Source organism: Anguilla rostrata, chromosome 2, assembly GCF_018555375.3.
Source record: "Anguilla rostrata isolate EN2019 chromosome 2, ASM1855537v3, whole genome shotgun sequence".
In the NCBI taxonomy this organism is placed as follows: Eukaryota; Metazoa; Chordata; class Actinopteri; order Anguilliformes; family Anguillidae; genus Anguilla; species Anguilla rostrata.
In genome coordinates this window covers 547,643-572,500 of record NC_057934.1, presented here as the reverse complement: position 1 = coordinate 572,500, position 24,858 = coordinate 547,643, and the positions used below count along the sequence as shown (strand labels likewise).

The 24,858-nt window shown below is 46.4% G+C and overlaps 1 protein-coding gene across 5 annotated transcripts in view; it reads right to left on the bottom strand.

Annotated features, from left to right (window-relative positions):
• The window catches only part of zmiz1a (zinc finger, MIZ-type containing 1a), a 143,741-nt gene extending 126,351 nt beyond the window's left edge, over positions 1-17,390 (bottom strand). For all 5 annotated transcript variants that reach the window (XM_064314448.1, XM_064314483.1, XM_064314457.1 and 2 more), the window contains exon 1: positions 17,232-17,390. The gene's annotated coding sequence lies outside the window, so the exon portion shown is untranslated. The remainder of the gene's footprint in view (positions 1-17,231) is intronic.
• Between the last annotated feature and the right edge of the window lie 7,468 nt (positions 17,391-24,858).

Below are 24,858 nucleotides of genomic sequence, written 5' to 3'. Positions count from 1 at the left end.
GTAAACATATTTTTAGAACATCCCACGGCTAAAATCTTAAACTAAAATCTTCAATCAAACCCAAACCCTCAAATTAAAACTTAAGACCACCTGCAGCAAGTAAAAAAAAAAAACAATAAAAAAAAAAAACCAGAAATGTGTTTTCAACATTTCAAGAGAAACACTTGTTTCCCCCCCGCTGGTTCTCTGTAAGAGAGAGTCACAGCACACACACACACACAGACAGATCCATGCATATCAGCAAACCACTTTATGCCGTACCAAATCAAACCAGCACCAACAAGACTTCAGCAGAACTTCCTCCAACCCCAGCTCTCAGTGGAAGAGTGCACTTAGTGCTGGAGTTAAATAGCCTTCATGTCATCTTTAGTTCCTGGGCGATACTGGAATTAGCGCTTCTGGCGTTCGCGGGGTTCGCGGGGTCCAGGGGTGGATCAGGCCACCTCTCTGCCGCAGAGGGAATGGCGGACTTCAGCTCCTGCCGCTGGGTCAACAGGAGGCGCGGGCGCTGGGTCAACAGGAGGCCCGGGCGCTGGGTCAACAGGAGGCGTGGGCGCTGGGTCAACAGGAGGCCCGGGCGCTGGGTCAGCAGGAGGCCCGAGCGCTGGGTCAACAGGAGGCTTGGGCGCTGGGTCAACAGGAGGCCCGGGCGCTGGGTGAACTGGAGGCCTGGGTGCTGGGTGTTTATTATAGAGTGCCGCTTTACAGCCAACACGCTAGCAATGATGCAAGATGAGGAAATGCCAAATAAGGAATGAGTCAAACTTTCTGTACTGGTTTTTTTTTTTAAACATAAATTTGGTGCCTGATGTCTGCTGCCGTTCATTGATAGTGAAGCCCCCCAAACAGGAGCTACCCGGCCATGCTAACATAACACAGGCCTGGAGTGCCCTTCAGTACCACACAATGACTGCTAACTCAAAGAACCACCACTGCACTGCACAGCAACCTGAGAAACATTTGTGCAATGACATTTATCCAAATTACAGGGTGATATATAAATTCTGCTAAAGTAAGGATTTCCTCACACACAGAAGTGTTGCGTGTTTTGGCTCCAGAGGATAAGGTGGAGGTTTCCGCTCATGAAAATTTAACCTGCTAGCCGCGCAGTAGCTACAGAGCACGGCTTGACGGTGGTAACGGAGACCTGCTGTGCCTTCTAGGCCACCGTAGTTCTGTAAAAATCAGCGAGCGGCCCCACACATCGGCATGACCACACAACACCTCTGATAAATTTCACCCATTAAATTCTCACTCTAGGGACCGTTCTTACTTACATTGCAAAACATTCAAATCAGCAACAAAAATAATAGGCAAAATAATTCATATATCTTCCGCTTAAAATCCATGATATGTTATAAAATCCATAATGGTAATTAGGACAGCCATTAAAGCTGAGAGTGAGGCTGTTCCCTGGCACACGGCAGATGAGGCCAGAGCCGCTCGTGCGAGTGGTAGCATACGGGCTCTTCGGCAGTGAGGAGCAGAAAGCCCTTGGGGGGGGGGGGCAGGGATGCCTGTAGCGCGGCTTTATTGCCCCCGGATGCTGGAGACACTAAAGGGCCGAGCAAACTGGACACAGGGATTAGGCGCCGCACGCACGCAAACAGAGGCGCTGGCGTAGGACGGCGCGAAATCAGCGGGAATACCGCTCTCCCTTCGCCGGAGTTCCCATTCCGGCCCGGACGCTCCGCATTTCCCCCGCAGTTTGGGATCGGACAGCCGAGGCTTCGCCGACAGGAACAGGGCATCGGCGTCAGAGCAAACGCAGGAAGCCGTCCAATCGATTTTATTACGCGTGGAGTCGCTCACATTTCATCTTCACCCAACGTCCAGTGATAACGCTCGGCAGGACCCCCCCCATCTGAACCCGAGCCCGAATTCCCCACAGGCACCAATCAATCACGACCCGCCACGTCTCCACAGGGGAATGGGACCGGCGGGCTGGACGGACGTATTTGGGGAAAAACGAGCGTTTCTCTCCCTAATGTCAGCACACAATCTGACTCGCTGTCAAATAGAATTCATTTTTGTTAAAAGTCATTCAGAAATTTCCTACAATCATTTATTTCTTATTTTTTGTTATTAAAGTTGGAATCTAAGCTATACTAGGCCAGTCTTTCAAGAACAGTAGAACTGCAGATATTTATTTAATGTGCAATAAATGTAAGGGGTCTTTATCAGGGTAAAAAGCACTCACAGTAGGACACTCAGGGTACTCAGAAGATGAGGTGATCAAGAAGTCTTTCTTGTGTTCACATTTCACTCTCATTCACTACTCATTTGAGAGTGCCTTTTGAATTCCACCACTTGGCATTTACTGCAGATGGAAAAAAGTGCCAAAAGTCAAATTGTGTTTTTTTTCTTCCATAGGTCAGAAGCTTTCATTGGCCGATAAATATCAGCTCAAAGTGCCACTTTTATCTGTCTCACGTAGCTGTGCGGCCGTAAACTCCTCTTTTCAGGCTTATGAAGTGTGCATAACCGTCCTTAAATCTAGTGATTAAACGCATCTCTCCACGGATTGTTCAATTACACAGGATTAGAAAGTCTTTCTGCACGATGAATGTTTCTTCCCCAAAGGGTGAATTTTTGACCACAGCAAACTCCCTTTTTAAAATACATCAATATTAAGATGGAAGATACATTTATACCTATTTTTTAACCAAACAATTACATTTAGGCAAAAATAGGTAGTTCAATGTTACTAAAAGGGTTTAAATGTTTTGTGACAACACAACAATATATTATATTTAAGAAACTCAAATATTTATTTATGTTTTCAAATACAAAAAGAGCAACTTTCAGTGATGTTTATCAGACAACAACCAAAGATAATCTCAAAGCCATTTCACACCTTGTCATTTCTCAGTCTGATTCAAACCGGTTTTGCTGGAAAGAACACATCGACTGACAGATGATTAAGCATTCATCAAATCTCTGACAGTCATTTCAGATGACAAAGAAAAAAGGAAGCAAAACATTTGTAAAGTGACACGATCGTGGGAAGAGGCAATAAAACATTTCTGTGAGGGAAGACCAACCTGAGACGTGAGAAAACCACACCGCAGCTCTTACGTCCGGAGCTCGGAGACGTGCGGTGTACTCTTACTAGGTCTTTAGTCGGGGAATTAAGGCACGCGCATCTTTAAGCTCTGATTTTCGTCTAATAAAACAAATCTCCCCAGAATCGCACGATGAGCAGCGGCATCAGACGGAACTCCAGAAGCCCTGGAAGGAAGCCCAAAAAGCCCAAAGCTTTGAAGCTCCGCAGGAGAGACGGATTAAAGCGGCGCTTCCAGCAAAAACCACCAAAAATTACCCGTCCCACCGAACGTTCACAAAACGACCCGCGCGACGCGGAACACCGCCCGCTGGAAACAAACAGAATTATCATTATTATTATTGTGAATTATCACATCCCAAAATCACTCCGCTCTTCTTCTGTTCCTTAAGGCCAGCAGGAAGGCTTTAATTCTCCGTAATGATTTACAAAGTGACCAGTCAAACAGATTTACTGCGACAGACTGAAAGGAGCCCAACATAAATATAATTACCGCTCACGTGACCCCGCCTTCCGGAGGAGGCCACACAATGGGGCCGGTGCTGCACACGCAGCTAATGAGCATCTTCAGCGTGCTCAACGCCGCCCGTCCGCCTGAACGCAGCTACAGAAGCCAGCGCTGCCGTGGGACGGCTGAGAGCGACAGAGCCCGGACCCCCCTGCGCCGGCCTGCCGCGAGGCTCCAGCGCACCGTCAGTTCTGCTCTTAAATTTAACCGCTTTACGCCGCACCGCAGGGGAGCCGCGCCCGAAAGGCTCTGAGGTGCGGGGGCTCCTGAGGCTGCAGCAGGCGAGTCCCACCACGGGAGCCTCTTCCAGGGGCGGCGAGCCGTCGGCCATCGGGTTCCCCGCGAGAGCAGCGATGGCGTCTGCAGTACCACCGAGTCACACGCCCTCCGTTCCGCACACGCGCTCAAATACAGCGCCAGCGTGCGCTAAAGCCACGGGCCCCGCCGGGCCAGGAGAGCATGCTGGGATACGTGCCCAACCCCGCGCCAGCTGCACCTCACAAACACGCGTCCTGATTGGCTCCTGCAGGACCCCTCCCCCCCGGCGTGAGGAAACTTCCGCACTGCGCCGCGTTCTCATGTTTACCTCAGCGAACGAGTCGCAGCTGCGCCTAACAAACGCCGTGATTACATCACGCGGCGCCCCTCAACCCGCGGACGATTTCTGCGGGACAAGCTCAGCGCGTATCGGGGTGCTCAGTGGCTTACGCCCCGCCAACTGCAGACTGAACACCGACTCATCACCTCATCCGCAGATTAGGAGCAATCTGCAACACGGTGTGAGGAGCTCAGTTCAGTTTCACCTCAGGCTTCTCTCATCAATCTAAAACACACACAACAGTGTGAACAGCAATCCGTCATCTTTACCCTGCAAAGGAAGAGCGGGGAAGCAGCTGATAACAACATACGGGCAGGGTGTGAGGATCTCCTGGGAAGCGGTGTTGAGTCGCGACCCTTTGTCCCCTCAGAAACGCGTGCAAATTTTACGCAAAGAAACGCACACATACGCACTCACTCACACTCCCCCACACACACACACACACACACGACCGCATGCACACGTACACGCACACACACACACACACACACACACATGACCGCATGCACACGTACACGCACACACACAAAATGCACAGTATGCTGTTCTGCAGTTTTTGCACTCTATGTGGCACTGGTATTACCGCCATTAGCTCATCACATTGGCAAAGGCCTGTGATTGGTCAGTGTATCTGAGTGGCAGAGGCCTGTGATTGGTCAGTGTATCTGAGCGTCTGTGGAAGTTCTCTAATGGAGTTCTCTGCAATTCACTTTAGCCAAAACCTTTAAAAGAAACTGGCGGGGCAATATCCACACAAAGAGGACCGAAGCATTCCCCCTGCTGCCACACTTGCCTACTCCCTCCCTGTTAAACCTGTATTGCAAATATTGTTCTTGAACAGTCCAAATTCAAATGAAGTGGCGTGTGTGCATGTGTGTGGCGAGAATGTGTGAGCGTGTGTGTGTGTGTGTGTGTGTGTGTGTGTGAGAGAGATAGAGAGAGAGAGAGAGAGAGAGTGTGCCTGTGAGTGTCTGTGTGTGGGGGGTGTGGGGGGGCAGGGTTGAGTGGGTTAAACCATTTGGTATTTAGTATCCGTTATTGTGTTGTGGTGAATGTATGTCTGTGGGGGTGGGGGCAGGTTCGTCCTACACCTCTCCGTTATCATTACTAAACGCTCCCCAGTTAACTGCCTCTCGCAGAACAAACGACTATGACTACCCGAGGCGACTGACCGCATTCCTCCGCCTCTCCACCTACTCCTCTCACCACTAACCCTTACCTCCTAAACCCGCCTCTCCCACGCGCCCCGCACTCTCCCACACTAAACCCGCGCTCTCCCACACTAAACCCGCGCTCTCCCACACTAAACCCGCGCTCTCCCACACTAAACCCGCGCTCTCCCACACTAAACCCGCGCTCTCCCACACTAAACCCGCGCTCTCCCACACTAAACCCGCGCTCTCCCACACTAAACCCGCGCTCTCCCACACTAAACCCGCACTCTCCCACACTAAACCCGCACTCTCCCACACTAAACCCGCACTAAACCCGCGCTCTCCCACACTAAACCCGCACTCTCCCACACTAAACCCGCGCTCTCCCACGCGCCCCGCACGTGAAATCATTTCTGATCTTCCACCGGATTCTCTTCTAAAATAAAATCACATTCCTGAGATATGCACGCAAACGGCGTTGTGCGTCCTGCGCTGGACGAGGGTTTGCGCACCACTGCGGCTAAATCACCATCAGCTCTGAGCTTCATATTTATGAGGAGAGGAAAGAAGGACAGAACCTGGGATAAATTAAAAAAAATACATCCAGTTTGATGTGAGCATATTTTATGGACAATGATGAAAGCCAACAATTTTCAGACTAAAAAACGTGCGAAAGCTACTCAAATCATAAGTGTCAACTAAATGCACAGCTTTGTTTAATTTATGGGCCCGAAGCCCGCAGTGCGGAGGGTGTCATGCATGATTCAAAGCCCCGCGCTCACGGAGAGGGACGCGACCCCGCATCGGGGCATCCTCTGAGAATATTTCTCACAGAACGTCAAATCAAACATGCATGAGTCGCTGACAGAGGGTGGCTAAAAATCCCTCAGAAGGAAAAGAGCACTTAAAGTGGCACACAGACTGCTGTGAGCTAGCGCCGGGGCCAGCTTAGCGCACCTGTAGTTGGTTTATATTAAATCCGTTCTCCACCCCCACCCCCCTTATCCCCACCCCAGCCTCTAGACACTGTCAGTCTCCACAGAAAGAAACATTTCTCCCAGAATAGACCACCTTGAGTGAGTCCTCATCCAGCCCAGTGAAGCTCGGACTCCTCTCCCTCCGCGGCTAACGCTCACTTAGCGCTGGAATGCAGAGCCAGCTTTGTGCTGTTAGCGTCCAGGCTACAGGCTACAGGCCACAGGCTACCAGCGACAAGCCACAGGCCACAGGCTACCAGCTACAGGCTACAGGCCACAGGCCACAGGCTACCAGCTACAGGCCACCAGCTACAGGCTACAGGCCACAGGCCACAGGCTACCAGCTACAGGCCACAGGCCACAGGCTACCAGCTACAGGCCACAGGCCACAGGCTACCAGCTACAGGCTACAGGCCACAGGCCACAGGCTACAGGCCTACAGGCTACAGGCCACAGGCCACAGGCTACCAGCTACAGGCTACAGGCCACAAACTACAGGCTACAGGCTACATTTTCTTGGTGCCGTAATGCAATATATGGACTAAAATTCCAACAATGGCTGGAGTCATTTGGCTTATATATATATATATATATATATATATATACACATATACACACACATTTAAGCTATTTTCCCATTTAACATAGCATAAGCATGGTTTAATTATTGTAACTGTTAACCTTTCAATACTTTAAAAACTAGTGCTTTTTAAAATTATCATAATAAACTGTTCTGCTTTGGCTAGTTTAGACTTCAACAAGCAACTGCATCCTGGGCTAAGTTTAAACAAAAAAACAGCAGGTCTTACATAAGCAACTTGGTTAAATGATAAAATATTGTTTAATATTTATCTGACCTCACTCGGTCAAAGAACATTCCTTCTGCAAACAAGAGTCATTAAAGTTAAGTTTGCCAGTAGATGCCATTAACCTACTTTTGGAAGAGGATGACGTAATACGGAAAAAAAGAACCTGGACAATGGAAGAGTGAGGCTTCACAGTTTATGGTTTGCAGCTCTTTGTGAAATTACAGGACCTCAGTGGCATGCTCTCCATTCAGCCACGTTTGGGTGGAACTCTGGTGGACCATACCCTTCACTGATGAGGCGGGAGCTCCAGGAGCCAATTAAATATGATAATTGATAGCCTCACTACTTGTACATCCAAAAAGAAAATGGTAGAAAAAAAACAAACAGAGGTTGACTGTGTTCCCATAACCAGGCAGGAACTTGCAGGAAGCAGCAGTTTATTAAGGCCGATTTATTGTGTTTCTAACCACAAAAACCACATTTCAAAGCAGGGTATACAAACACAGCAACATCAGGCTTAACCTAACCCTTCCTGCTGCATCATTGTGTAAATACAGCACTAAAATGGGCCAGAGCTTCAGTGTAAATACAGCACTAAAATGGGCCAGAGCTTCAGTGTGAATGCAGCACTAACATGGACCTCAGCTTCAGTGTGAATACAGCACTAACATGGACCTCAGCTTCAGTGTAAATGCAGCACTAACATGGACCTCAGCTTCAGTGTAAATACAGCACTAAAATGGACCTCAGCTTCAGTGTAAATGCAGCACTAACATGGACCACAGCTTCAGTGTAAATGCAGCACTAACATGGACCTCAACTTCAGTGTAAATGCAGCACTAACATGGACCTCAGCTTCAGTGTAAATGCAGCACTAACATGGACCTCAGCTTCAGTGTGAATACAGCACTAACATGGACCTCAACTTCAGTGTAAATACAGCACTAAAATGGGCCTCAGCTTCAGTGTAAATGCAGCACTAACAAGGGCCTCAGCTTCAGTGTGAATACAGCACTAACATGGACCTCAGCTTCAGTGTGAATACAGCACTAACATGGACCTCAGCTTCAGTGTAAATACAGCACTAACAAGGGCCTCAGCTTCAGTGTAAATACAGCACTAACATGGGCCTCAGCTTCAGTGTAAATACAGCACTAACATGGACCTCAGCTTCAGTGTGAATGCAGCACTAAAATGGGCCTCAGCTTCAGTGTAAATGCAGCACTAACATGGACCTCAGCTTCAGTGTAAATGCAGCACTAACATGGGCCTACGCTTCAGTGTAAATACAGCACTAATGTGGACCTCAGCTTCAGTGTAAATACAGCACTAATGTGGGCCTCAGATTCAGTGTGAATGCAGCACTAACATGGACCTCAGCTTCAGTGTAAATACAGCACTAACATAGACCTCAGCTTCAGTGTGAATGCAGCACTAATGTGGGCCTCAGCTTCAGTGTAAATACAGCACTAATGTGGGCCTCAGCTTCAGTGTGAATGCAGCACTAATGTGGGCCTCAGCTTCAGTGTAAATGCAGCACTAACATGGACCTCAGCTTCAGTGTAAATACAGCACTAACATGGGCCTCAGCTTCAGTGTAAATACAGCACTAACATGGGCCTCAGCTTCAGTGTAAATACAGCACTAACATGGACCTCAGCTTCAGTGTGAATGCAGCACTAAAATGGGCCTCAGCTTCAGTGTAAATGCAGCACTAACATGGACCTCAGCTTCAGTGTAAATACAGCACTAACATGGGCCTCAGCTTCAGTGTAAATACAGCACTAATGTGGACCTCAGCTTCAGTGTAAATACAGCACTAATGTGGGCCTCAGATTCAGTGTGAATGCAGCACTAACATGGACCTCAGCTTCAGTGTAAATACAGCACTAACATAGACCTCAGCTTCAGTGTGAATGCAGCACTAATGTGGGCCTCAGCTTCAGTGTAAATGCAGCACTAACATGGACCTCAGCTTCAGTGTAAATACAGCACTAACATGGGCCTCAGCTTCAGATGCCAGCACAGCCACCTGAAACTGATACACGGAGACACTCAAGTTCTTCATTTAGACTCGAAATCCCAGCTATGACTGACATGCTTTTTAATATCCTGTTTACTAGCCTATCATTAAGAATGTTAAATATGAATATGAAGTAAGAAGTGTTTCTGTGCTTAATGAATAAACGTTGAGCTTCCACACAATGTTCGGCTGAATTCTCCCAAAGCCCTTTCCTCTGGTGACTTAAGAGTCAAAGCCCAACTAGCCAGGAAACATCATCAATAAATCATTCCAAGTGAGAACAAACGGAAATCAAACCCACATCCAGGGCTTTTTCACAAAATAAGCTACACGAGCACATCCAAGTACAGCCAAGAGCCAAACCAGCAGTAGGCTGCGTTTATGGGCATGAAAACACTTCACCTGATGCTTTCTACACCATGATAAAGTCTAAAAAACAGACTCCTGGGAGCGGAGGTTGATGCCTTCCTTTCAAATAAGCCAGACCTCATTCATCAACACATCCAGAGCCACAAAACTGATGTCAACTTCAGAAACCAAACCGGAGGGAAAACAACACAGGAAAACTGTTTACAAACCATCAAAAGCCACCAGTCTAAAGCAGCAAAAAACTGATCCAAAAAATACAATCTCACGTCCAAAAAATAACCAAAAACAAAGGCAGGTTTTCATTCAAAAGCACCAGCAAATTGGCCATTCCCGCATCGGGAACATGGAGTTATTGGTGGTTAGGGTTAGCAGAAGCTAACAGAATAGTTAGAAAGCTCCAACCCGGATTAAGTACATTGTTTGGCTTTGGCCGGGGAACAGCAGGAAGACTCAGTGCAGATCCTCTCCTGATCAGGTGGAAGAGCACTGATCAGGGGGAAGAGCACTGATCAGGAGGAAGAGCACTGATCAGGGGGAAGAGCGCTGATCAGGGGGAAGAGCACTGATCAGGGGGAAGAGCACTGATCAGGTGGAAGAGCGCTGATCAGGGGGAAGAGCGCTGATCAGTGGGAAGAGCGCTGATCAGGGGAAGCCGCAGTTCAGGCCCCAGGTCACTGGAGGTGTTAATGTACCTGGGGCTGTTGAGACAGATCACCTGTGTAGTGTGAAAGGCCAGGACACAGAGTCAGTCAGAAACAATTTCAGAGGGATTCACCCTGAAGGAGGTCCCCTCATACTGTACATACCCGAAGGGGCGACATAGCTCAGGAGGTAAGACCAATTGTCTGGCAGTCGGAGGGTTGCCGGTTCAAACCCCGCCCTTGGCATGTCGAAGTGTCCTTGAGCAAGACACCTAACTCCTAACTGCTCTGGCGAATGAGAGGCATCAATTGTAAAGCGCTTTGGATAAAAGCGCTATATAAATGCAGTCCATTTACCATTTACCATTTACCCCTACGGCTGTATTACCCCTCATACAGTACATACCCCTACGGCTGTATTACCCCTCATACAGTACATACAGCGGTTGCAGGCTGACAAGTAGCAGGGTACAATTAGGCCATTACTGAAATTCTCAACAAATGCCTTTTAATGTACAATTACTCAAGTAAGCTAAATGGATATTCAAATTACTGAATAAAGCATCCCAAGCATGAATACTCAAGCAGACAGTAAGAATCAAGTACACCACAAGGCAACAGCTCAACAGCCGAATGCCTCTATCTGTTAAATCTCTTTTCTCCTGAAACACTTACATGCATGAATCCACATAAAAACAGCCGAAATGTTTTTTTCCAAGTCAAACTATAAACACAGAGTAATGGATACATAGCAACCACTGATATAATCTCATCCTGACAGCCTTAAACACACCCATTCAGATGCTTTTGTATGATGAAACCTGAATCATAATTACAAACATCTGGGGAAGAAAAAAGCAAAGGCACATCACCTTCTTTCCATTCTCACTGCGTCTCACAATTCTCCCGCACTCTCTGAGAAGAACAGAAACCCCGTCCCTCTCTCACTCCTGACAGAAGAAAGGGACAGACCCTTACTGAGGGGCCTTCACAGTAATTAAGACCTTTAGGACTTCATGCTGCTGGTGTTAAATGTTTCATTTCAGTTCAACAAACTTTGTCCAATCTAGGAAAAAAAAACTGCAGAAGCAAATATTTGTCTGGCCCTTTTAAGCAACGGTATGAGCACAAGGGGAGTGCTGTTGTTTGAAATAGATTGTCTCAGTGTTTTACCTGCGTACATGAAAAGTTAATCTCTGGAGGGCACTTGCCTGCTAAACATCAAACAATGGCGAGGCCTATTAGCTGAGCTTAGCTAGCGATCCACAGGGGTCAGCAGCACTTTCACCAGAAACGTTCGGCTACAAGGCCGGGAAAACAATATCCCAGCAGCCAGTTCAGCGTAGACTTAGACTAAAGCTTGTTTATAATGTTGCGTCATTCACATTCTATTACGAAGGGATACATTAGATTAAGTGAGCTTAGGCTGACTTTCCCCCCAATACAAGCGCTAAAACAACACGCTGGTGTGTCCAAGCCAACGGCGGGTTTTAAAAGCAGCGTGTGTGAATCCAGCACAAACACGTCCTGGTGCGCTCCCGTGGATCCGCTCTGGCGCGGCTGCGTAGACTACCCGATACTTTAAACGTCAAACTGGTCATTCTGGGGTTGGGGTGAACGCTCCTGCTGAGGCTAACAGAGCTCTGAACAGGCAAATACATCAGAGATGCATCCAGACACAGAACGGTCAACGTGTGTCAGGCTGTATTTGAACGAAACGTACACATCCTGTCCAGTCCAAACAGGCACCCAAATACATTCTGCAAACAGGAAGAAAACTTTATTGTAGCGTTGCTCCAACAGGGCACAACAGTTCTGTGCTAGGGGCATTTTTTTCTTTCCTCCCTCTTAACAAAGTAAATAATGTTTACACAACCACAAGTTTTCCTATTCTCCAACATTATGCATTATTCTGTGCTGTTGCTTGTTTTCTCCGTTACTGATACGCTAGTATTGCCCAGGTCTTCCAAAGGCAGAGAGTACCTCATTACTGCTGTTAGCCTAAACAAGCACTACACTGTAGAGCAGACCCGAGCTACATCAACAGCACTGCAGACCTGGCTCTGCTCACACAAACTGCCCCCCCCAGCCCTCCGCTCACCCCCCCCCACCCCATGCACAAACTACCCCTCCGTCCCCCAGCCCCCCCATACATAAACTGCCCCTCTGTCCCCCGCTCACCCCCCCATGCGCAAACTGCCCCCTGCCCCCACTCACCTCACCCCATACACAAACTGCCTCTCTGTCCCCAGCCCCCCCCCCCCCCCCCAATAGGTGCACCCTTACAATAACACCTCCAGTAATGGCAGACGCAGAAACGCAGTCAGAAGCTGTAGTACTGAAGCCTCAGTGGACTGGCCCCCCTCCTCTGACCAGGACGCAAGTCTGGGGGGTGGGGGGGGGGGATTCACTCAGTCCTAACAGACAGCTAGACAGGTCCCAGCTTACCGCTCATGGATAAGGCTCGGCCTGCGCAGCGGGACAGCAGACTGCTCATGGATAAGGCCCGGCCTGCGCAGTGGGACAGCAGACTGCTCATGGATAAGGCCCGGCCTGCGCAGTGGGACTGCTCATGGATAAGGCCCGGCCTGCGCAGTGGGACTGCTCATGGATAAGGCCCGGCCTGCGCAGTGGGACAGCAGACTGCTCATGGATAAGGCCCGGCCTGCGCAGTGGGACTGCTCATGGATAAGGCCCGGCCTGCGCAGTGGGACAGCAGACTGCTCATGGATAAGGACCGGCCTGCGCAGTGGGACAGCGGACCGCTCATGGATAAGGCCCGGCCTGCGCAGTGGGACAGTGGACCGCTCATGGATAAGGCCCGGACTGCGCAGTGGGACCGCTCATGGATAAGGCCCGGCCTGCGCAGTGGGACTGCTCATGGATAAGGCCCAGCCTGCGCAGTGGGACAGTGGACCGCTCATGGATAAGGCCCAGCCTGCGCAGTGGGACAGTGGACAGCCTTCTCCTGCAGCGTTAGCTAAACCTGAACGTGGGTAAACCTGCCGTCAGCGCAAGGGTTTGTGGGATTTCCAGCCGGACCCAGGTGCTGCAGGAAGTGGCTCTGATGACTCAGAGAGAAGACGTTTCCTCCGCAGACCAACCCCAGACTAATATTCAGGATTGAGGCAGGAATGCAAGCTGCACAGTTTCCACAGCTTCTCAGCGAAAGGCGTTATTTTCTATCTGATTTTATAACAGGGTCAGGAGTTCAATCACAGCCCAAAGCTTTTTAAATCTCAATTTGTTCTCTGTATGGTAAACAGGTTTTTTTGTGATATGAACATCCCTGTGAATTCCACAGTCCTTCAGTCCCTCAACATTTGGAAGCAGCAGACAGGTATCTTTGCACAGGTGTATCTTTGCACTGATTTGTGTATCTTTGCACAGGTGTGCGTAATACTGCAGTAGAGTACCTTTGCACATGTGTGTAATACTGCAGTAGAGTATCTTTGCACAGGTGTGTGTAATACTGAAGCAGGGTATCTTTGCACAGGCGTGTGTAATACTACAAGTTTTGCCCTTTAAAACATTGTGAGACAGGGAAAGGTTGAGCATGCATTTGCTTATCATAACAGTGAGCGTTCCTCCTCTCAAAAGAAGAAGTTGAGCAGTAAATGTTCGAGCACATAAAGAGCAGAACACAGTGTCACAGCCATGTAACCCCCCCCTCACCCCCCCCCCCCCTTCACTCCGAGCCCCTCCCCCACACTCAGGGCTTTAGTTTGGATTGGACACACGCTGGCTCATTCAGTGACTCCTGAGCCACTCAGAACTCTGAGTTTCTGCAGCGCTCCAACACCTCTGAGAAATGCTGAAGGGGAAATAAGGCAGAAGCAATCAAACTGAGGATGTGACACGGCAGAAGTAATCCAACTGAGGATGTGACACGGCAGAATTAATCCAACTGAGGATGTGACACGGCAGAAGCACCAAGCAGACTCTTCCCCAGCCACTTTAGACCACACCTGCACGTAATGTGCATTTCAGAAGCAAACATGCAAGCAGAATCATCAGTACTCGCTAGCTTCCACAGGCAGCTCTGCTTATAACAAATACAGTTTGTGTGGTATAATTTTTGAATGCAACTCCACATCACCTTTTGGATAACCATTGAATGAAATGTTCAGTAAGCAAGCTAGCATTAACTGATATGACTGCACACAAAATGAAAATGCTCATTAAAAGAGCATCTTCTGTTCAGAAAATTGCCATCTCCTTTTTAGTCCACCGTTATGAACTCGAGCACAGAAAAAATCATCAGTCTTTTATGATCATGCGCTGTTTCCAGCACAAGGTGAGTGGTTAATAACATCTAATTAATTTAATCTGAATTATGCTCAAATAAAACATGATGCCACTCAGGGCTTGAAGCATTGTGTGTTGAGTAGTGTGCGGGTGTTATGTGATGTGTGTGTGTATGTGTTTGTATGGTGTGTTGTGTAGTGTAGTATTAGTGTTGTGTGTGGGATATATGTGTGTGTGGTAGTGTGTGTTTTTGTGTGTGCATGTGTGTGTCTATATAAGTATGTGTGTGTGTGTGTGTGTATGTATGTGTGAGTGTGTGTATGTGTGTGTGTATGTATGTGTGAGTATATATAAGTGTGTGTGTGTGTATGTGTGAGTGTGTGTATTTTCAGGGTACCTCAGCAGAACGTACCCAGTTGTGCCTAATTTACAAAAACAGGAGAGCAGTCATGCGTGGAGTACAGATGGTGCTGGACAGGACCATGGCGTGAGAGAGGGACCCATACAGAAATTGTTTGGGGGAGAAACAAAAGCTTAAAGCCCATTTACAGTTTTATAAATACTCCTTTTGCTCTCTGAGGCTGGTGGAAAGCAGAGCTCATAAACGGGCTGCTTCAGGGCCAGACACACGTGCCGAACAGCACAGGCTCAGTTTCAATATGCCTTTTGTCTGACGGCTGGTGTTTCAACATCCGCGACTTGAATAGGAGAAGGTCAGCGCACTGCTTCTGCCCCTCAGTAATGCAGAAGCTCAACCTGGGGCCCCCGAGCCAAGGAGGGAAGAAAATTAACTTCTCTCTTTCTCTCACACTCATTCACCAGCCCGAACTCGCGTCCAGAAAAACAATGACCCCCCCCCCCGACCCCCCCACAACAGAAGTCTGGTAAACACACCCCAGTGCTCTCCCGTGCAGTGTGTTCTTAAACCATTAGAAAGCTATGGCCAAAAGGCAGCCGCTCCTTATGAGTCCCGTAACCACTTTCCACTACGATCCAGGGGATTTACGCACACAAACACAGTTTAACTCCTCGCCTTCCGAGCAAACTGACGGATCTTGACATATCACTTAGGGACAGTGCACACCTGACGACAAAACACAACCTCCTCGACACGTACACAGGCCAGCTCAATTGCAAACGGACACAGTAAACATTAGCGCACGCTATCTGCCTGCGGTTAGTCATTCCCCGTATCCCACAATCCAGTGCAAAGAGCGGCACTTCCCAGGGTCTTCCTCGCAACCTCTCATTCATCCTCTCGAGCTCCTCCACCTTCCTGTCAACGCGCTACACGGAGTCCAGACTCCAGATTCACTGACCAAGCAGCACGGGCACGGACATGATTGCCTTCACCCCCACCAATCTGCTGCTGCTCAGTTTAATTTGATTCATTAGCTACATTTTCGAGAGGAGGAAAGCCCACCAGAATTACACTGAACTCAGCAAAGGGAAGCCAGCCCATTAGCCTGCTGCAGCAGGGCTATTCCACAGCTAACCAAACACCAGTGGCGTCAGAAAGCATTCCATGTTTGTTACGTCCTACAAATCGCATTTATGTGGTTGGATCAAGTGGCAATTGAGCCGATTTAACAGCATATTAAAAATTGCATCTGCACATGAATATCAGATCAACGGCTCAATGTCGGTCATAAGGCACGCAAAATATGCCTCACTGAAACCGATTGACTGTGAAGTAGCCTAAGTTTTCCCCCTCAGATGTGACGTGCGATTTCGCTGTAAGTTTTACGATCCAAACTGTAAAAAATACTACCCATCAGGTACATTTTTTCTTTTCGTAACACTGCCCCCTCCCCAATCTTTGTTTACCTATTAGGTGGCTGTGTCAAGCCAGTAGTTTTCCTTCTCTTGTCCGCGCCTCTGCCAGACTGGGCTCCGTACCTCTTCCCTCCCTTTTCCCTCTCTCGCTCGCTCTCCCCCTCTCTCTGACAATAGTTAGAAAGCAAAGCAGGGTGCTCTGTCTGGTTTATTTTTTTCCAGTTGGCTGTTCTTTTGCGTCCTGGACAGATGTACAGCAATGAAAGGAACCTCGTCCTCAGTCTCGCCCCATACGAGAGGCCCTTCAGTCCCGACTGGCTTGCTATCCAGACACCAGGAATTCACAGAGACAATTTGTAAAATCCCACGTAAGACTGCATTTCAGCCGCGGTCAACGAAACTCGGCGAACAGGGTTTTTTTTTAAATGAAAGTTATTGCGATACATTTTTTAAAATACACATTACACAAATAGCAACTTATAAACACAAGAACGCAGATGACGAGACTTTCTATTAATACGGTAATAATGTAAGCAATGTTAACAGTGAACTCAAAGGTGCTTGGCTAGGTTATTTAGTTACGCCTTATTTTATGAACGGGGGAAAATGCAAAGCGACGCCGTGCCACTACAGAAGAGAACGTATTCCGGAGGAACCCTTTAATCACAGGATATTTATTCAAAAGTGACCCGCACCCACCTCCAAACCGCACACCTCACACTTCTTGATTGATCGCGTCTTGATTTATTCTCCTTGCAATCGCTACACAATACGGATCAAACGCCGTTAATACGCTGTGCCGAGCGAAAGCATACCGATGAAATGTAGCTAGCTCGATAACTAGCAACATCCCGAGCTAGAAAATCCAACAATAGAAACAACCTGTCTCTTTAGGGGGGCAACACAAAAATAAACCATAGCGAACAGCGAGCTCTTATATGTTTCTTTAAGTGTTACTCCATTGTTGAGCAAGAATCCCATCCAAGTAGACACAAAACCTTCCCAGCCATAGGCGAGAGGTGTGAAACCCGATATGGAAACAAATATGGAACTTAGCTACTTACGGATATAAGCCAAGCAGCGAGCAATGAAATCCTCTTAATTTTCAGATCTTGTTTTAAATATATTTTTTTCTCGCCACAAACACTGAGAACGGGCTCAACGTCAGTGGGTGAGTAACTGAATCAACTAGCAGAGTGCACAGCAAGTTGAAGTGTCAAATTACATCGGCTATTCTATTACCAAAGGGCCATGCTTGGTGGCTGCTGACAAAACGCGTCCCAGAGCTCGCGGGAGAGCCGTTGGAAAACGGTGTCGGCGGATGGGATTGAGGCACGGCGCGTGTGAAGGATACCCGTCCTCTGTAACGTGCAATGCTTGACGGTCCTTTGTATTAATTACATCCGGAGATGATCACACGTTCATTTCAGCGAACAACGGTATAATAATAAAATTACTGATGGGTGCGTGACTGAAAGTAATTTACACTCAAAAATGACATGCATGTATACAAAAAGATTTTTAAAAAATTGTATCCATGTATTTTATTATTTGTAGCATTTCCAATTTTAAATATTGCTAAATTAATTTTACTTTAGGAATAGACGACAACATGAAGATGACAACAGCAATAATAATAATAATTGTTATTATTGTTATTGAATTTAGAATAATAATTAATCATAACCATTGTTATTGTTAGTATTATTATTTATAACAATGATAATTAATAACAATTATTATTATTATTATTATTATTATTATTATTATCATCATCATCCTGGAATGCGCGAGGTTTCCCCGGTCCGCGGTGAGGTGATCCTGTGCTCCGCGTTTTGCGGGTGACCGGTCTCAGATGGAAGCCTCTGAATAACAAAGACATGTTTGAGAGCAGCAGCGGCGGCAGCGGCAGGCTTGGCTGCGCGGTGACGTCAAGGAACAATGACTGAGGCAGCCGTGCCGAGACACCGTCCGTTCCACAGCACGGGCCGTCCGGCCAGCACAGAGATACTCAGCTACTTGGTGGCTATTAGGCAATTACTCTGCTGGATTTAGCAGTTTCGGGGATATAAAACATGTTCGAGTGTCATTTCTGGAAAAAAAAAATGATATATATAATATATGTATATATATAATGTATATGCATATATTATAATGTGTTATTTAAAATTTTAGTGACAAATTACACAAAAGAAGGAATTGTTTTCTTATACACCTAACAGTTTCACATAACTCGTACTTGAACTGAAATTACAGTGCGTAGTATGTTACACTGCAATACATTCAGGTTTTGTATAATGAAGTGAATTTCTTGTTGTAAATGCAAATGTCTCTTTTTCATGGAGAAGTGGAATCACCCATATTGCTGGTGGGACTGTATGAACATAAAGAAAAACTGCTAAAATCTTTTCAAATTTTCCGGACTTATCCGGTCTGTTTGGGTGCATTTCTGTTCCAGAGGACGGCCCCCCGAGTCGAAGCCCCCTGTGGAGGGTTCCATCCTGTGGTGGCCTAAGTTAGGGAGTCTGGGCCTGAACAATAGGCCCCATTTGTCCTGCTAAAAGGTGACAGGCGGCATTGATTTCCAGCAGCTCCTGCTTATCGGCGAACCCAGGCCGCCCCACAGCCCTGAAACACGCAAACGCCTGGCGTCGTTTTCTACGAGGGTGGCAGCAGCCTGTTACGACACACTTGTCATTTCTCATTAATGACATGATCATGTAGTAATTAAAAATGCTATCCTTAAATTACTGAGGTTTCATTTAAATATTTTTTAAAAATGTTTGACCAGCTCTGTTCTGAGGAGAAGGTGGCAGAGTAATCTTTAAATTTTGCAGCGTGCTGTAAAATAAACACCAGGCCTACTACACATCACATGTTCCACAGTTTACGCAGGAAACTATTTCAGCTGTGTTAACTGTGCTTTCACTGGCCAAGCTGGCTGTGTTAACTGTGCTTTCACTGGCCAAGCTGGCTGTGTTAACTGTGCTTTCACTGGCCAAGCTGATCGCATAGCTTCAGTACATTTGACAAGCAAAGCTTTTATTTCAGAACACTTTCAGTGATATTGCCTGTGGTGGTGGTAGTGGTGGCTGTGTAATGCTTGATTGAGCTCTCATGTCTGTAACCTGGTCATTTTGCAATAAAGAAATGGATGCTTTCTTTACGGACAGAGTATGGTCTCTGACATTATGAGAAACGACCTCATCCATCAACAGACAGCAACAAGACATGATCAAATCTCTCCTCCAAATCAAACTCATTTTTGTCAGGACAGCAAATGTCCTGCATGGTAAACGTTGTGCTTTTTCCTTTCAGAATATATCACTTCCTTTTCAAGTGAAGCTTTAGTAACTGTTGCTAAACATGATCATATAGCATTTGCAAATATGGAGAGAGCTGGCCACCGCACATTATGCCAGTGTTATGGTGCTGTTCTTATGGACCAACAGTGTGTTGATCTTCCGGCAGGTATAAGCCAATGACCTTTAGAAAAGCATGCTACAAACAGAAAGAAGATAAAAGGTATTGTACTGTCAAAAGACAACTATGGAAACCGGATCTGCGTGTGATGCTGATCTCTCTTTCCCATCTATTAGTGTCAGACCTGTGACTGTTAAAAATGTGTTTGCAAAATAATGTTAGTCCAGAAAATTGAAAAATTGAAGAGTCGGCCATGCTCTTAACCAAAAATAATATTTTTTCATTTTACAGACTTCTGTTTGTGTAGAAAACATATTTGTGTAGGGGGGTTACAACACACATCTGAATGAGTAAATATAACACAAAACATTGAGTTTTGACAGGCAATTTCCCTAAAAACGTATGTGCAAAAAAAAGGTGCAAAAAGTGAACTTTAAAGAAGTGGGTCTAAGTGAAATATCAATTCTAGTGCCATATTTCAGGGGGCCCAAGAAAATTACACCCACATTTTGCTCTTTATGTTTTTTTTCTTTTAAACCTTGACAGCACATTTCAGAGACTTGGATTTAGAAAAACAGGCAATGTCAAATGACATGTTTAGCTTTTCCTATGCAAGTCGTTTGACACTAATGCACCAGGCCCATTTTCAGTGCATTACATCTGAAGAACATTTGCTTCAGAACACTTATGAGCAGTTGGCAGGGATACGTCTGGAAATGACATAATTAGCCCCAGCTCTCCTTCCTTTCTGTTTCTGCACTGTTCATAGAAGGAGGGAGAGCTATTATGTGCTACTGAGTCGGAAGCAACAATGAAACTGTACTTTACTTGAATCCGCTTTACATTTCTACTCAAAATATTTCCGAAAATGGAGTAAATTGTATTTCTGAACTTTCAAAAGGTCAATCTGCAAATTAACCTGTTTCATAACGTTTCTGCACCAGCAACATGTAGGCTGTAACACGAGAAAGTGAACATCGGTTTTTATTGTATTTGTTTAATGATACATATCTGAGTTACATGTACATTACACATGGATATTTAACACCTTTGGAAATCACATGTGAGTAAAACTTTATTATTATTATTATTATTATTATTATTATTATTGTTGTTGTTGTTGCTGTTGTTGTTGTTGTTTTAACATCATCTCTTTAGGATCATTAATGCAATTCTTGCAAGTCTTCTCAAGCCCATTAAAGTCCATTGCCCGTTATAAACAATGCAGGCCCATCAATTAACGGTGTACTGTAGTTCCCTGTCTGCCGTTTCCATGGTTCCCATTGATACCCAGCCCCACACCTCCCACTCTGAAGCACGGGAGCTGGGGCCAGACGGCTGCCATGGCGATAGAGAGACTACAGGGGCAGCTTCGCCTCGGCTGGCTTTATGTGCACTTTTACAGGAGCAGGTGTGAGGGACGGGGTCCCTCCATAAGACCGGCAGTTGGAAATGCAATATGTGTAAAAAAAATAAAATAAATAAAAAAACACAAATATTATTGGGTGCCATTTGTATGTGTCATAATATATTGATGATGGCATGTTCTGATTGTTTCCCCCATTGTATTCACAAACACACAGCAGTCTGGAGCTCCAGATCCATCACCCAGCTCCTCTGAACTGCACTACTCTGAACTATGCCATTTGGTCTTCTGTCATTCCTCTTAGCTTTTGCATCAGCTGTAACCTGCTAAACCCATTTTATTTGCTGTCTGCTACTTTACACCAGGCTGGCCAGTGCAGGATGGGCTCCCCCTCTATAGCTGAGGTCCTCTCGAGATTTCTTCCCATTGGGGAATTTTTTCTCGCCGCCATTTGAGGGTTTTCTCCCCACTGGGAATTTTTATCTTGTGTACCTGCTATTTGGGTGTTCAGGCCTGGTGTTTGCTCTGTTTGCTCTTTTTGCTGTGTCTCTTGCCTTGCCACTCTGTAAAGTGTCTTTGTGAAAAAAGCGCAGTTCTCTGTAAAAAGCGCTTTACAAATAAAATTGAATTGAATTAAACAATTAGCCTGACAGAATGTAGGCCAACTTCCAATCAGACCTTCAAAGCCGGTGCTTTCTAGTGATTTCAGTGCTACCCTCTTCATCCTGGCGACTACCCTGAACCTGCAGTGTTTTAGACCTACAGTGTTTTAGACCTGCAGCGCTTTAGACCTACAGTGTTTTAGACCTGTAGTGCAAACGGAAACGCACGATTGACCAGATTTAGTGCTGCAGCAGTAAATGTTGTCTTTGAATCTGAGTAACACAGTTAAGCAAGTCTTTTAAGTCCCGGGCATTAGGGGGGATGTGGTCTAAAGCAACTTCAAAGCAGCACAGTACAGTGATCTTATGTTTCCAGAGCCTGTTTACATTTAAATAGATTAATTGCATCAAACTGGTATGCAATTATGCTCATAAATATCAGTTTTTATATCATGCTGGTATTGTTTTCCTTGAGTGCAGCAGGATTCATGCACAATAGGAAATAGTCCCAGCCCCAAAAAGTGATTTATTTAATTGCCAGCAGAACATCATTAACATCTGTAAAAATCTAAAAATATCCTTTCCTGCACATACAACTGTCTGGGCCATTCAAACTCACACAGTGAGAACAGCAGAAGGGGAACTGCCCCTTTAAGGGCAAAGTGCATTAAGGATGGATTGAGTATGCATCAATGATTCATCACGCCGTCATGGCTAACCTAGCTGGGTTCCCCCGATCGACTGCTTCAGAAGGTCATAATATTATGTCCTCTGCCCCTGCTTCCTGGAGTCCCCTGTTTCTGCAGCACCTGTGACTGCTGCCACTACATTACACTGCAATGCAATATTTATACGCTTAGCAGAGACCTTCAGCTCACGGCCAGCAGCTAAAAACTGAAAGCACTAGTAGGTTAGGGCTGGGATTATTGGTTCAACCTTAAATTCAACCCTTTCTATTTCTGCTAGATTTGTCAGTTACAATGTTACATTGTCAGTTTAATCAGGCTATCTATTGCAGAATTTGTCGGTTATGCTGCCACAGTGTTAGCTTAATGTGGATATCTGTCTGATACAATTTCACGAGTAATTAAGAGATTAGCGCGCTGATTCCTTTGGATTCTCGGTGCCAGTACACGCGCTTTTCACAGGCCTGTGGGCCGGTGTGCGGAGTCACTCTCAGCTGTGGAACAGCCCCATCCAAGGGAACGCCTCACCTACAGCCTCTGCGGATCTGTGGAATTTACAGTGCTTTTTATTACTCATTCAGCCCGTGTGATTATTTCATCCAGACCTTTTCCAGCGGATGCAGGCTCTGTATACAGCTCAGTAACGTGATGTCATTGTTAGCGCCATATTGCCCACACCGCTTTCCTGACCTACGGGGAGAGGTCTTGCAGACCCGCGACAGTAGAATACTTTTTTTTTTTTTACTTCATTACATTTTCTTGCTGTTTTCAAATGGGTCAGTGAACTGCATGGGAAAAGAGCAAAAATAAACTGAGCAACAATAAACTGCAACACATTTATTCCATTCCTGTTTGTTGTTCTCCCCGCTAAAATGCTGTAGAACACGACAGACCAAATTTTCCTTTTTAAACAGGTCTTTGAATTTAGCCTCCGAATATCCCTCCAAATGATGCACCAATCATTAAGCCCGGTCTTCAGACTCAGCAAACAGGCGAAATAGTGGGAAAAATAAATGGAACCAATTACAAAATATGTTCTTGTGGTATGCCTGACTTACAGATGTTATTTACAAACAAAAACAAAAAAAACGAACAATGATGATGAGCCTCTGAAAATCTTTCATTTCACCTCTTTTCATTTCATCTCAATCCCACCGCTGGGAAGGAGAATGTGTGGCTCCATATCCTGCTCAAACAAAGATTATCACTGGTCATTTATAATAGATTTGATTTACTGAGCTAGAATACAGAAAGATCCTTTTCTTTCCTGGTGAGTCTATTTATATAATATTTTATATTTAAAATATTCTGATATTTTTTCATTAAAGAAGTGCAATGTCAGCTTTGAGATTTAAGGATGCTTCTGTTTTTATTTACAGTTCCCGCCTGAATTTAAACCCAACAGCCCTGGGCTCCTGCCCCCACCGCTGGCTGTCTGCCGAGAGGCTGGAGGTGTTGAGAGTGCATACGCACTACCACGGCTGGCCTGTAGAGGTCACCCATAACATTTAGCCACAATTAACACACAAATATACCCTCTTGCTTGATTAAAGACCATTTGGCGGATTACCCTGGCCACACAACCAAAGATACCGGAACAAGTTATCAATCAGCCTTGGCCATTAGGGAAAGCTGTCCCGTGGAACATGCTCCTTAAAAATGAGCCGTAAAAATTCTGTGTATTGGTTGTGCATTAAAAATTCTGGCGCACTGTCCAAACATCGTACATGATTGTCATTTTTTTGGCCACAACTGGAAAAAAAAAAAAAATGAAACAGCAATCAATGAGAAATTCATGAAGAAAAAGCCTAATTTATGCTAATGCATAGAATCTGAGTGGAAATGCATCCGCATTTATGCATCACATCCAGTTTAAACAGGCACAGCACGAGGGCCAGGGCTGAGGGCTGAGCCTGAACTGAGCGTGTGCGAGAGAGACAGGGGCCGCCTCGTGACAGTTCAGACGACGAGAGGAAGAGAAAGAGAGCGAGCGAGCGAGAGTGAGAAACGGACAAAGAGAAAGGGGGGATAGAGGAGAGCCGCTTAACAAACGAGTCTGTCTGGATGAAAGGAGACAGAGAAGGGACGATGGGACGGATGGAGAGAGGGATGGAGAGAGGGATGGGCTCACAGAAGGAGAGGCAAACCGTGTGCCGTTTGACAAGACGTGAGGGAAATCAATTAAAGCGCGATCGATCCTCTCAGGAGCAGCGAGGAGCGGCCGCGTTCGGCCACCGTGGGACAATTTCTGGAAGTGAAAAGAGCCCCTAGATGATTTCTCCTTTCTGCCCCCCCCCCATCACCCCCCATCACCCCCCTCCCCTCCCTCAACCCAATCCGCCCCCAATTTTTTCATTTCAGTGAGGTAGTGTGAGCAGTACTGGCCAGAGCAGGCTGCCTGCACCACATGCTGGTTTGCTTTGGAGAGCGGAGAGGCAATCAATGTGTGTTCACAAAAGGGAAAGAGCATTCAGAAAGCCAACTGTTCCCTGAGGCCATGAGGGGAGAAAGGAGGGAGGGAGGGAGGGAGGGAGGAGGAGAGTGAGGGAGAGAGAGAAAGGAGAGAGAGGGAGGAGGAGAGCGAGGGAGAGAGAGAGCGTAAGGGAGGGAGGAA